Raw genomic sequence first — 11,354 nt, forward strand, 5'->3', positions numbered from 1 at the left:
CCACACACTAAGCGATCCTTTAACATTTCCCGAAGAGCTGACCTGTGCTTACGGTGTTCCAACAAGTTCCCCAGTTTTATCAAGAATTCAGTAACTGGTTCTCCAGGAAGTCTATTAGCTGTGTTAAACCTGTAATGCTGAATATCATAGATGGTTTGCATCACAGTGGTCCGCTACAATACCAATCAGTTCATCAAAGGATTTTGACTGCAGGGCTGCCCGGAAGGTTGAACTCTGTATGATGCTGCAAGTCAGGCCTCCACAGGTGGTCAGGAGCATGTCATTTTGTCAGAGATCTCCTTCTATCCTATTTGCCTGAAAAATATATCTCAACCTTTCAGCACACTGGGACCAATCCTCCACTTTGTTTATTGCTGAATACCAAAACAGAGCCACTACTCGTGGTGGACACAGACTAGTCCCGTCTATATTCATCCCTCAGTCTGCTTTTCCGTTAAAGCAATTGAACACAGTTTATTTATAACTTAATACAAGACTATTGTAATTCCATAATAAATTTATGTACAAGTGTATTGTTAAATTGAACGTGAGGGTATTAAAATAAATTTACTTAATTCTTAGCAATATGTTAAAGGACATTACATGACTGTTCCACTTTTTCACAGACAATTCATCTTTACAAATAAAACAGACTATTTCCCAGCATTTAAAGGTATGGAATTGAAGATCCTCCAAACGTTTCATTCAGGTATACAGGTGGATTTGATGCAGAAATTAAAAGGTATAGACATTTTATTGAGGATTACAGGTCAATGCAATGAAAGGGGGCTCCAGACAACACACCACAACTTCCACTCAGGCCAGGCAACAACGCTAATCTTAGTTCCAGGCTTCACTCTGGACTCTCGGCCTACCTCTTCAAGTTTCTCCTCCTCCTCCAGGTAGTTCATTTATTGCAGTTGGAAAGAAAGGTCATTTATTGTTGAACTTTAAAACAGATCCACTACTCGTACTAGTCCCAGCCCAGGATAGACAGTTTATTTTTTTCCTCTAATCAACCTGTTCAGAGATGTTACCACACAACTCTAGAGCAGGTGGGACTAAACTGGGACCTCCTGGCCCAGGAGAAGGTCCACTGCGCCACAAGAGGGCCCCTGGATCTGCTTTCACTTTATTTAACCTATATAGTTTATTCCTAATCAACCTGTTCAGGGATGTTACTACCCACCTGTGGAGCAGGTGAGACTTGAACTCAGGTCTCTCGGTTCAGGGGTACGGACACTACCACTGAACCACAAGAGGGCCCCCTGGGTCTGCTTTACAAATGGCTCAGGTGAGGAGTTCCAGCTGGGCAGGCTAATGCCTGTTACCAAGGGAATTCATATTCAACAAAGCTCCACAAGGAAATTACTGAATGATTCCCTGTGGGCCTTGTAGGGGTTATCACATTTGGTATCTCGTTTACACATAGCCCAATTTTACAGTCCAATGATTTCAAGCATGCAAAATCATTTGGGCATAAAAGAGGTCAAGTAATCCTACCAGATTCTTGCTGGATGAGACAGGTTAGTTTTGCCAACAGTCTCTTTCACTCCCCTCGAGCCAACCTACTACTTGGTATTTACTTTTGAAGCAGCTGCAACTCCAGAGATGTGTGAAATTTTCTGTACAACAATGGTTATTATAGTAAGCATGATTCATCCAAAACTCAGGTGGTGAAGACCATCAAAAGTAAATCCTAAAATCATAGCATGGTTATAGCACTGGAGGCCATTTGGAATGCTATATCTGTGCTGGCTTTCTGAAAGCAATTTATCAAATGCACCCATCCACTTTTCCCCACAGTCCTGCACATTCTTGCGTTTCAGAAAATAGTCCAGTCCCCTTGTGAATGCTTTGTTTGAATCTGCCTCCACCACACTCAGGCAGTGTATTCCAGATCCTAACCATTTGTTGCATGAAAAAGTTATTTCTCACATCATCATTGCTTCTTTTGCCAAATATCTTAAAATCTGTGCCCTATGGTTCTTGATCCTTTCCCCTTCTCCTCATCTCCTCTGTTCGAACCCATCATGATCTTGAACTTTATGCGAATTCCTCTGAATCTTCTATTTGCCTAAAAGACAGTCCCCAATCTTTTGACATAACATGCCATTTCACCACTGGAACAATTCACAAATCTTCCTTCACCTCTGCTAATGCCTGCACATGCTTCCTGAGATGCAGTGCCCTAATGAGACAGAATAATCCAGTTGAGGCTAAACCAGTGTTTTATACAAGAATAACATAATTTGCTTACCTTTCGATTCTGGCCAATTCTTTCTTTAGGTTCCTTTGCTCTGGGGACTTGTTGACCTTCTCCAAGGATATGGTGACGAATTCTTCCAAGCTTGGACAGCATTTCAACCAATGATTAACCTGTAAGTTCTTGCTGTGCTCTAGATAAGCTGCTCGACTCCATATAGAAACCATCACTGATAGAAGAGCCAAACCATAGAAAACTGTAGCCTCTGGGTGCACCTCATGCCCTCCCGTCGTTACTCACATTAAACAAATAATACATGACAATATGGACTATCAAGGCTCCAACATTACTTCAATTTTAATACCTACATGCTCATGCACATCATTAAAAGCTGAAAAGGAGAAATGGGGCAACAGAAAATTACAATACCCAAAGAAATATGAGTAGGCCATATAGCTCTTTGAGTTGGCTCTGCCATTCACCAAAGCTTCAACTCTACTTTCCTACCTGTTCCACATATTTCTCAATGTTGGATGATCAAGAATCAATCTGCCTCTCTCAACTTTGAATATATTCAACAGCAAAGCATTCACAACCCTCCAAAGATTCAGAATTCTCTGAAGAAATTTCTCATCATAGTCCTAAATGAATGGCCCCTTACCATGAGATACTGTCTCCATCTTCTTGATACCCATCCAGGACAAACAACCTTCTAGTGTTTAACCTGTGATGCTGCTTCAGAATATTTCAATACCAGAATGTTTCCAACACCAACTTCAGAGAGTACAGACCCAAGCTTTTCAACTTCTCGCTGGCCAACTTTCTCATCCTAGTGGCTAATCTACTGAATCTTGGGTGCATTGCTGCTGTATCCTTCCTTAATGTGGAGATCAAAACTATGAACAATATTTCAGATGCGAATTCACCAAACCCTTGTACAATTGTAGCAATACTTGCTTATTGATGTACCAAAATCTCCTTCTAATGAAGGCAAACATGCTGTTTGCTTTCCTAGAAGTGAAATGGGAATTAAACTCATTGGAAAGCTCTTTCAAAGAGGCACCAAAGCCATGATGGGCTGAATGGTCTTCTTTAGTGCTGCACAGTTCTATAATTTCATCAGCTGCACTTCCAGAGTTCACTATAAAGTTAGGAAAAAAATGAGATGCTTTCGGTGCATTCACACCACCACAGGGCACTTAATCCGTAATCCAACTGATTGCTGCTAACATCAATAGTAGCCTGCAGTAACCAAATATTCTACTTGAAAACTATGCAGACAAGAGCAAAAGTTAACATTCCCATTCTCCCCTTTTCTTGTGACCATCTGGACTTGCAGCACAAATCTCCAGTATGCAAGAGTGTAGGTTAGCATTTGTAATGTCATTATCAATCCCTACAAATTTACTGGCAGTACCGTAGCTACCTTGTTTTAAGGCTGCCCTGTCACCATCAGGGTAGTAATAACTGCAAACCGAGTGGTTTCATAATATTCACGGCTTCCTTCAATAAAAACAAAACCAAATCAGTCGCAGCATTATTCTAGTGAAATGATACATTGGCATTTGAATTGATAAGCCACAACACTAAGGCAAAATATGCTTCACAGGTGCTCAACATTCAAGACACAAATGCATAAAGGGAACTGAAAGCCTATCTTAGCTTCAGCAGTTTGTCAGCCCGACCACTGGCAGTAAATCTGCATTATGACCTTTGAAAATCCATATGGCCAGATAACGTGTTGACATGAAACAAAGAAATCAGCAATCCAAAATTAAATTAGAACAACCAAACTTTATTATTTTCAAACAAAAATATTTTATAATATGTTTCTTGAGATAATTAAGATAATTCTTGACAAGACATTAAGTTTTCTCCTACTTGCTTATTCTCAATGCCTTTACATCCAATGGCCGATCCTGCCTGATCTTAGGTTTCCACTGGCTGGACAGTGCAAGAAAGTTCAGTTTTTCCCTAAGGTATATCACCTGTAAACATGGACAGTCAGCATTTTCAGCATAAATCTGGCAAATATTTGCACTGGTCCAGTATTTGCTGATTATTCAAATGTTCACTGGTGACATTGATGGTATTTTCCAGATTGGCTTGGAGCACAGTTTCAGGTTTCACTTCAGATCCTCATCCTCCTGCCTCATTCGTTTCAGAAGATGCTCACCAATGACAGCAAGAGGATTGGCCTTAAATTCAGTATCCTCAATTGTAGTTTTGAATCTGGCTACCTCCTCCTCTCTGAAATGCAAGAACAAGTACATGATCAGCATAGAGGCAGAGGGAGCAGCTAAAGTGCATTAGCTTAATAGCAAACCACACAGGAATTCATCAGCTACCATTCACAAGCACCACAACTCGTAAGAAAGTACAACCCAGAAATGGAAAACAAACTGATGCACAGCAGAATGACATCTCACCGCAATTCTGTTCATTTTATAATCCCATTTCATCAGCTCTGATTGCAAGTGAGATTTGGAAACAACCAACACATTTGTTAATGTAATTCTAAAAACCACAAACGCTCTTTGTATTTATAATGAACAAACCTCTAGCCTAGGCATCATAAATTTCTCATACATTAAGTTTGAGGAAATAAGTCTCTGCATTATGTGGTTTACACTGATCATCATTAATTTGCTATGCACCTGCAGCAGACAGACTAAACGCTCTTCACTATCAATGAAGGCAAAGTCATGGGATGTTTTTCAGGTTGGGTTTGATGACAATTGATTGGTATTTAACACCAGCATGCCTTCTGTCACATTTCTATAGTAGTCAATCTGCAGACCAAACATTGTCCAGCTGTCATGACCACTGCATTTTTGTTGTCAAACCAATTCACTCCAACTTGTTGATGTGCTGTTAATTTTGGGTTGCATCATCTTTTGAAGATGCAGATGTGACACTTAACTGTACCACTAATATGTTTATTGTCCACTAATCTAATTACTTTCAGAAAGGTGACAAGGAGTGGCTCAGTGGCATTTGAGTAAGATGTTTGAGAGATCTAGTACCAGATCTTTGAGCATATGATCCAGGGCTCAATCAGGGGTTGACAACCTTTTTTTAAAAACGTGTGCCTTAATTAAAAGTGAGGGCTGCAAAATAAAAAAAAAAGACATTTATAAATGACATTTATAAGTACTTGAATTGCCACACCTCTGCAGCAGAATGCATAATTTGCACATATTACAAATAAAGAACATCTATTGAATTTAAAGAACCGCGAAAATATTACAGGATAAAAAGAAGCTATCCAGCCCATCATGTCTGTGCAAGCTGATTTTAAAAACAAATTCCATTGTGTAGAAATTAGTTGTGCTTCAGCTGCAGGACCAGGTATCGTTTAAATGAATCGAAGGTTCATGTCTCCACTTTTGAACTGGGCAGGAAATTCCAGACACACCACCCTTTGGGTGAAAAATATTTATCTCCATGCTCCCTCTAATCTTTCTATCTATCCTGTCCACTCGTTCCAAGCCCTCAATATTTTGTGTATCTTGATTAAGTCTATGACTCTACGTCATCTGTCAGTCTCTTCAGGTCAAAGGAAACCCACCCAGGCCTGTACAATCTTGGCGCAACCTGAAATTTTCAAGTCTTGTCGGTATTCTAGTGAAGAGTACTACCTCCTTTGTGAAGATGGGCGGTGCAGTCATTCAACTTAGGAGTGTGAAATATTAGATACAATTATTATGATGCGAGAGCATATACTGGAGGTACTGCCATCCTTGAAGGTGGATAAATCATCAGTGCCAGATGAATTGTATCCTTGGCTGCTAGAGGAAGTAGCGGATGCTCCGAGTATCATTTTCCAATCCTCACCAGATACAGGCAAGATGCTGGAGGATTGAAGGTCTACAAAGAATGTACGATTATTCACAAATGGTGCAAGGGTTAGGCTAAACAACTGTAGGCTGGCCAATCTGACTTCATTGGTAGTCAAATTATAAGAATCAATTCCCCTGCTCACCACTTCTCTGCCCAAAGCGCTGTTGAGAGTGGGGACTGAGGAGAGGGGTGGCAAGATGGAGGAAACAACCAAACGGAGTGCAAGTGGGAGGCTTGAGAGTGAAGTGGAGAGTGGAAATGATTCAGTAGGGAAGGCAACAAGTGGGAATGTATTTTGTGGAGTGAACTGTGCTGGTTTCAGTGAGAACATACTAACACACAAATCAAGACGAGGCAATTTAGCCCCTTCAATCATCTTTACGATTTGATAAAGTCTGTTTGGGACTTCAACTTTACCTTTTGTATCCTCTCTTCATAACCCTTAGCTTCTCAATTGACAATCAATCTTGGCAGGCAACCAATACAGGGAGATTTGAAACCATCAATACAAACATAAAAAGTGAGGAATTTAGCGCAGATGCTCACTAAGTTTACTTGCTGATATCATTTTAAAAGATAGTGAAACTAATACCCCCAAATACAAATTGTACAATTAGGCTAGTTGAATTCTTCTCTTGGTTCTTGGATGGTGCAACAAACTGGTCTGAATCAAATGAAATTGCAGCCATCACGAGATAATATTTACAACAACTGTGTGAAGAAACAAACTTTGGACTATCTTTTCATATGCAAAAAACGTTAAGGAATCAGACTCGCAGATTAGCCCCCAGATCCATCAGATGGACCAAGAGTAGCTTTCTCAGAGTAAAAGTTCCGAGAAGTGGGAATCTTAACTTTTCAGTCCCTTTGGTATTAGCAGAAACTAAGATCCTCTCCCCTTTTGCAGAACCTGGGGAATGGTCACACTCAAACCCCTTACATTGCCCCGACATACGCTGGCAAATTCTGACTGAGTATTAGCACTAAAATGTTATGAGGTGGAGGAAAATCCTGGCCTTATCAACACCAATTCCTGTCATCCAAGGGTTCTAAAACAGAGGAAACAGGAGAGCTGATGGGGCATTTGACAAAACTATCAAGACCAGAAGTTCCTTCAGTTCATAGAGTCAGAGAGTCCTACAGCACGGAGACAGGCCCTTCGGCCCAAACTGGTCCGTGCCGTCCAAAATGCCCATCCATGCTAACCTCAATTCCCTGCGCTTGGCCCATATCCTTCTAAACTTTTCCTATCCATGTATTTGTCCAAATGCTTTTAATTTTGTTAATGTACTCGCCTCAACCACTACCGCTGGCAGCTCATTCCATATGCATACCACCATCTGTGTAAAAAAGTTGCCCCTCAGGTTCCCATGAATTCTTTCCCCTCTTACCTTAAACTGATGTCCTCTAGTGCTCGATTCCCCAACCTTGAGAAAAAGACAGAGCATTCACCCTATCCATGCCTCTCATGATCTTATACACTTCTATAAGATTCCCCCCTCAGTCTCCTATGCTCTGAAGAAAAAAGTCCTAGCTTGTCCAACCTCTCCCTATAACTCAGTCCCTCAAATCCTGCAACATCCTTGTAAATTTTTCTGCACTCTTTCCAGTCTAATAACATACTTCCTATAGCAAGGTGACCAAAACTGAACACAATCCTCCAAGTGCGGCCTCACCAACGTCATGTACAACTGCATAACTTCCCAACTTCTATACTCAACACCCTGACTGATGAAGGCCAGTGTGCCAAAAGCCTTTTTCACTGCCCTGTCCACCTGTGACTCCATTTGCAGAGAACCACGCACCTGAACTCCAAGGTCCCCTCTTCCACTATATACCTTTAGGCCCTACCACTCACCATGAAACTCCTACCTGGATTTTACTTTCCAAAATGCAACTCCTCACACTTATCTATATTAAACTCCATTTGCCATTTCTCGGCCCACTTCCCCACCCAATCAAGATCCTGCTGCAATTTCGGATAACCTTCCTCACTGTCCACGATACTGCCTATTTTAGTGTCATCCACAAACTTACTAATCATGCCCTGTACATTCTCATCCAAATCATTGATATAGATAATAAACAGCAATGGGACCAGCACGGACCCCTGAGGCCCACCACTAGTCACAGGCCTGCGGTCAGACAAGCATTCTTCCAGTATTACCCTCTGCCTCCTACCAACAAGCCAATTGTGTATCCAATTTGCCAGATCTCCCTGGATTCCATGTGATCTAACCTTCACAGCAGCCTACCATGTGGAACCTTATCAAAGGCCTTCGTGAAATCCATACAGACTACATCTACTGCCCTGCCCTCATCAACCTTCCTGGTCACTTCATCAAGGAACTCTAACAAATTTGAGGCATGATCTCCCACACACAAAGCCATGCTGACTACTCCTAATCAAACCCTGTCTTTCCAAATGCACGTATATCTTATCCATCAGAATCTTTCCAAGTAACTTACCAGCTTACTGGTCTATAAATTCCCAGATTTTTCTTTGCGGCCCTTCTTGAACAAGGGCACAACATTCGCTACCCTCCAGTCTTCCAGGACTTCACCCGCTGCTAACAATGATGCAAATGTATCAGCCAGGGTCCCCATAATTTCTTTCTTAGCCTCTTGCAGGGTTCTTGGATATATCTGGTCAGGACCAGGAGATTTATCCACCTTCATACATTCTAAGAAATAGCAGGAACTGCAGATGCTGGAGAATCCGAGGCAACAAGGTGCAGAGCTGGATGAACACAGTAGGCCAAGCAGCATCAGAGGAGCAGGAAGGCTGATGTTTCAGGCCGAGACCCTTCATCAGAAATGGGGGAGGGGAAGGGGGTTCTGAAATAAATAGGGAGAGAGGGGGAGGCGGATAGAAGATGGATAGAGGAGAAGATAGGTGGAGAGGAAACAGACAGGTTGAAGAGGCGGGGATGGAGACAGTAAAGGTGAGTGTAGGTGGGGAGTTAGGGAGGGGATAGGTCAGTCCAGGGAGGACGGACAGGTCAAGGGGGCGGGATGAGGTTAGTAGGTAGGAGATGGGGGTGCGGCTTGAGGTGGGAGGAGGGGATAGGTGGGAGGAAGAACAGGTTAGGGAGGCGGGGACGAGCTGGGCTGGTTTTGGGATGTGGTTGGGGGAGGGGAGATTTTGAAGCTTGTGAAATCCATATTGATACCATTGGGCTGCAGGGTTCCCAAGCTGAATATGAGTTGCTGTTCCTGCAACCTTCAGGTGGCATTGTTGTGGCACTGCAGGAGGCCCAGGATGGACATGTCGTCTGAGAAATGGAAGGGGGAGTTGAAGTGGTTCGCGACTGGGAGGTGCAGTTGTTTATTGCGAACTTCATACATTCTAATACTTCCAATGCCTCCTGCACTGTGATATGGACTGTCCCCAAGATATTGCCACTAACTTCCCAAGTCTTCATGTTTTCATGTCTTTCTCCACTGTAAACATAGAGGAGAAGTATTCATTGAGGACCTCACCCATCTCTTCGGTTCCACATATACATGTCCACTTTGGTCCTTGAAGGGTCCTATTCTCTCTGCAGTTATTCTTTTTCTTTTAACATACTTAAAGAATCTCTTTAGATTCACCCTCATCTTCTCAGCCAAAGCTATCTCATGTCCCCTTTTCGCCCTCCTGATTTCCTTCTTTAGTAAACTCCTGTATTCCCTATATACCTCCAGGGATTCCCTTGATCCCAGCTGCCTGCTCCTGAGCCATGCCGCCTCCTTTTTACTCATCGAAGCCTCAATAGCCTCCCACATGCCAGAGGTCCCTTTGCCTGCAAACAAACTACCTCAATCAACCCCTGCAAGCTCCTGTCTAATTCCATCAAAATTTGCCTGGCCCCTTTTTAGAACTTGAACCTGTGGACCAGTTTTGTCTTCTTCTATAATTATTTTAAAATTAATAGAACTATGGTCACTGGTCCCAAAGTGCTGCCCCACTGTCATGTCAGTCCCCTGTCCTGCCCAATTTCCCAAGAGTAAGTCAAGTTTTGCCCCTTCCTGAGTAGGATCCTCTATATGCTGCTTAAAGAAATTTACCTGAAAACATTCAACAAATTCCACCCCATCTAAACGATTCACACTATGACAGTCCCAGTCTATGTTAGGAAAATTAAAATCCCCCACTATGACAACCCTATTGCTCCTGCAAGTCTCCCCAGTCTCCCTGCATATTTGTTCCTTTAATTCCTATTGACTATTTAGGAGCCTATAGTACAAGCCAAATAATGTCACCATCCCCTTCTTATTTCTTAGCTCCACCCACAAAGACTCACTGGACGATCCCTCAGTGATATCATCTCTGACTACTGCTGTGATACTTGCCCAAATCAAAAATGCAACTCCCCCTCCCCTCTTTCCTCCGCCTCTGTCCCGCCTAAAGCACCTGTACCTGTCACATGAAGCTCTAAGACCTGTCCCTCCCTTGGCCATGTTTCTGTAATGGCTATGATATCCCAGCCCCACGTACCTATCCACATCCTGAGTTCATCGGCCTTAATTGTCAGCCCTCTTGCATTGAAATAGGTGTAATTTAGTCCAACAGGCATTCCTCGCTCCCTGTCCTGTTCCATCCTAACCAGTCTCTTCAACTTGCTATTTCCGATTACTGCATCTCCTTCCAGCGTCGCACTTGCCTCCCTGCTGTTTAGGATTCCAACCCCCTGCCAATCTAGTTTAAACCCTCCCTTGCATCACTAGCAAATCTGCCCGCCAGGATATTGGTCCCCCTCCAGTTCAGGTGCAACACATCCCTCTTGAACAGTTGCTCTGCAGCAGCTCACAGACCTACAATTGTTGCAGTTACATACTTTGTGTTGGATGCCTCGCTTGCTCTTCCAGTTCTTGGGTCTTCTGATTGTTGCATTATACCAAACCCATTCCCAGTGTAAAGCACTCGAATTTTCAGGCCATGTTAATTGCCCAGGCTGCAGATTTTGTATGCTTCCAGTAATGAAAAGGTTAATCAGATTGCCCTCAAGTCACTTCAGATTGACTTTTCAATTTGACATGAAGTACTTGGATCTAAAGTGCCACAGCAGGGCTGACCCTACAGAAGTGGTTGGTTTGAGCATTAAGATATGCAATTTAACATATGCAATTGTGCAGTGATTCCGAAAATCTCAGTGAACAGTGCGGGATGAGAATCAGTTCTGTCAAAGGAAACATCGAGGCAGACATCACCTTCCATCATTACCAATGATACAAAATCAAAGACTGCTTTACAATCGATGTGCCATATAATAGCTACTCTCCCAAGAGAGAAACTAATCAATAAAATATACAAAAAAGAGGC

General features: G+C 42.6%; 1 protein-coding gene and 1 non-coding gene across 3 annotated transcripts in view; both read right to left on the bottom strand.

The window, feature by feature from the left end:
• The window catches only part of adarb1b (adenosine deaminase RNA specific B1b), a 614,030-nt gene that overhangs the window by 591,403 nt on the left and 11,273 nt on the right, over window positions 1-11,354 (bottom strand). The window lies entirely within an intron of this gene.
• On the bottom strand, window positions 3,981-11,314 carry slx9. The gene is made up of 2 exons (XR_007262519.1): window positions 10,870-11,314; window positions 3,981-4,456 (listed from the first exon to the last, which is right to left on the bottom strand). It is a non-coding gene; the product is annotated as an SLX9 ribosome biogenesis factor (transcript).

This window comes from Rhincodon typus, chromosome 7, assembly GCF_021869965.1.
Source record: "Rhincodon typus isolate 14 chromosome 7, sRhiTyp1.1, whole genome shotgun sequence".
Lineage (NCBI taxonomy): Eukaryota > Metazoa > Chordata > Chondrichthyes > Orectolobiformes > Rhincodontidae > Rhincodon > Rhincodon typus.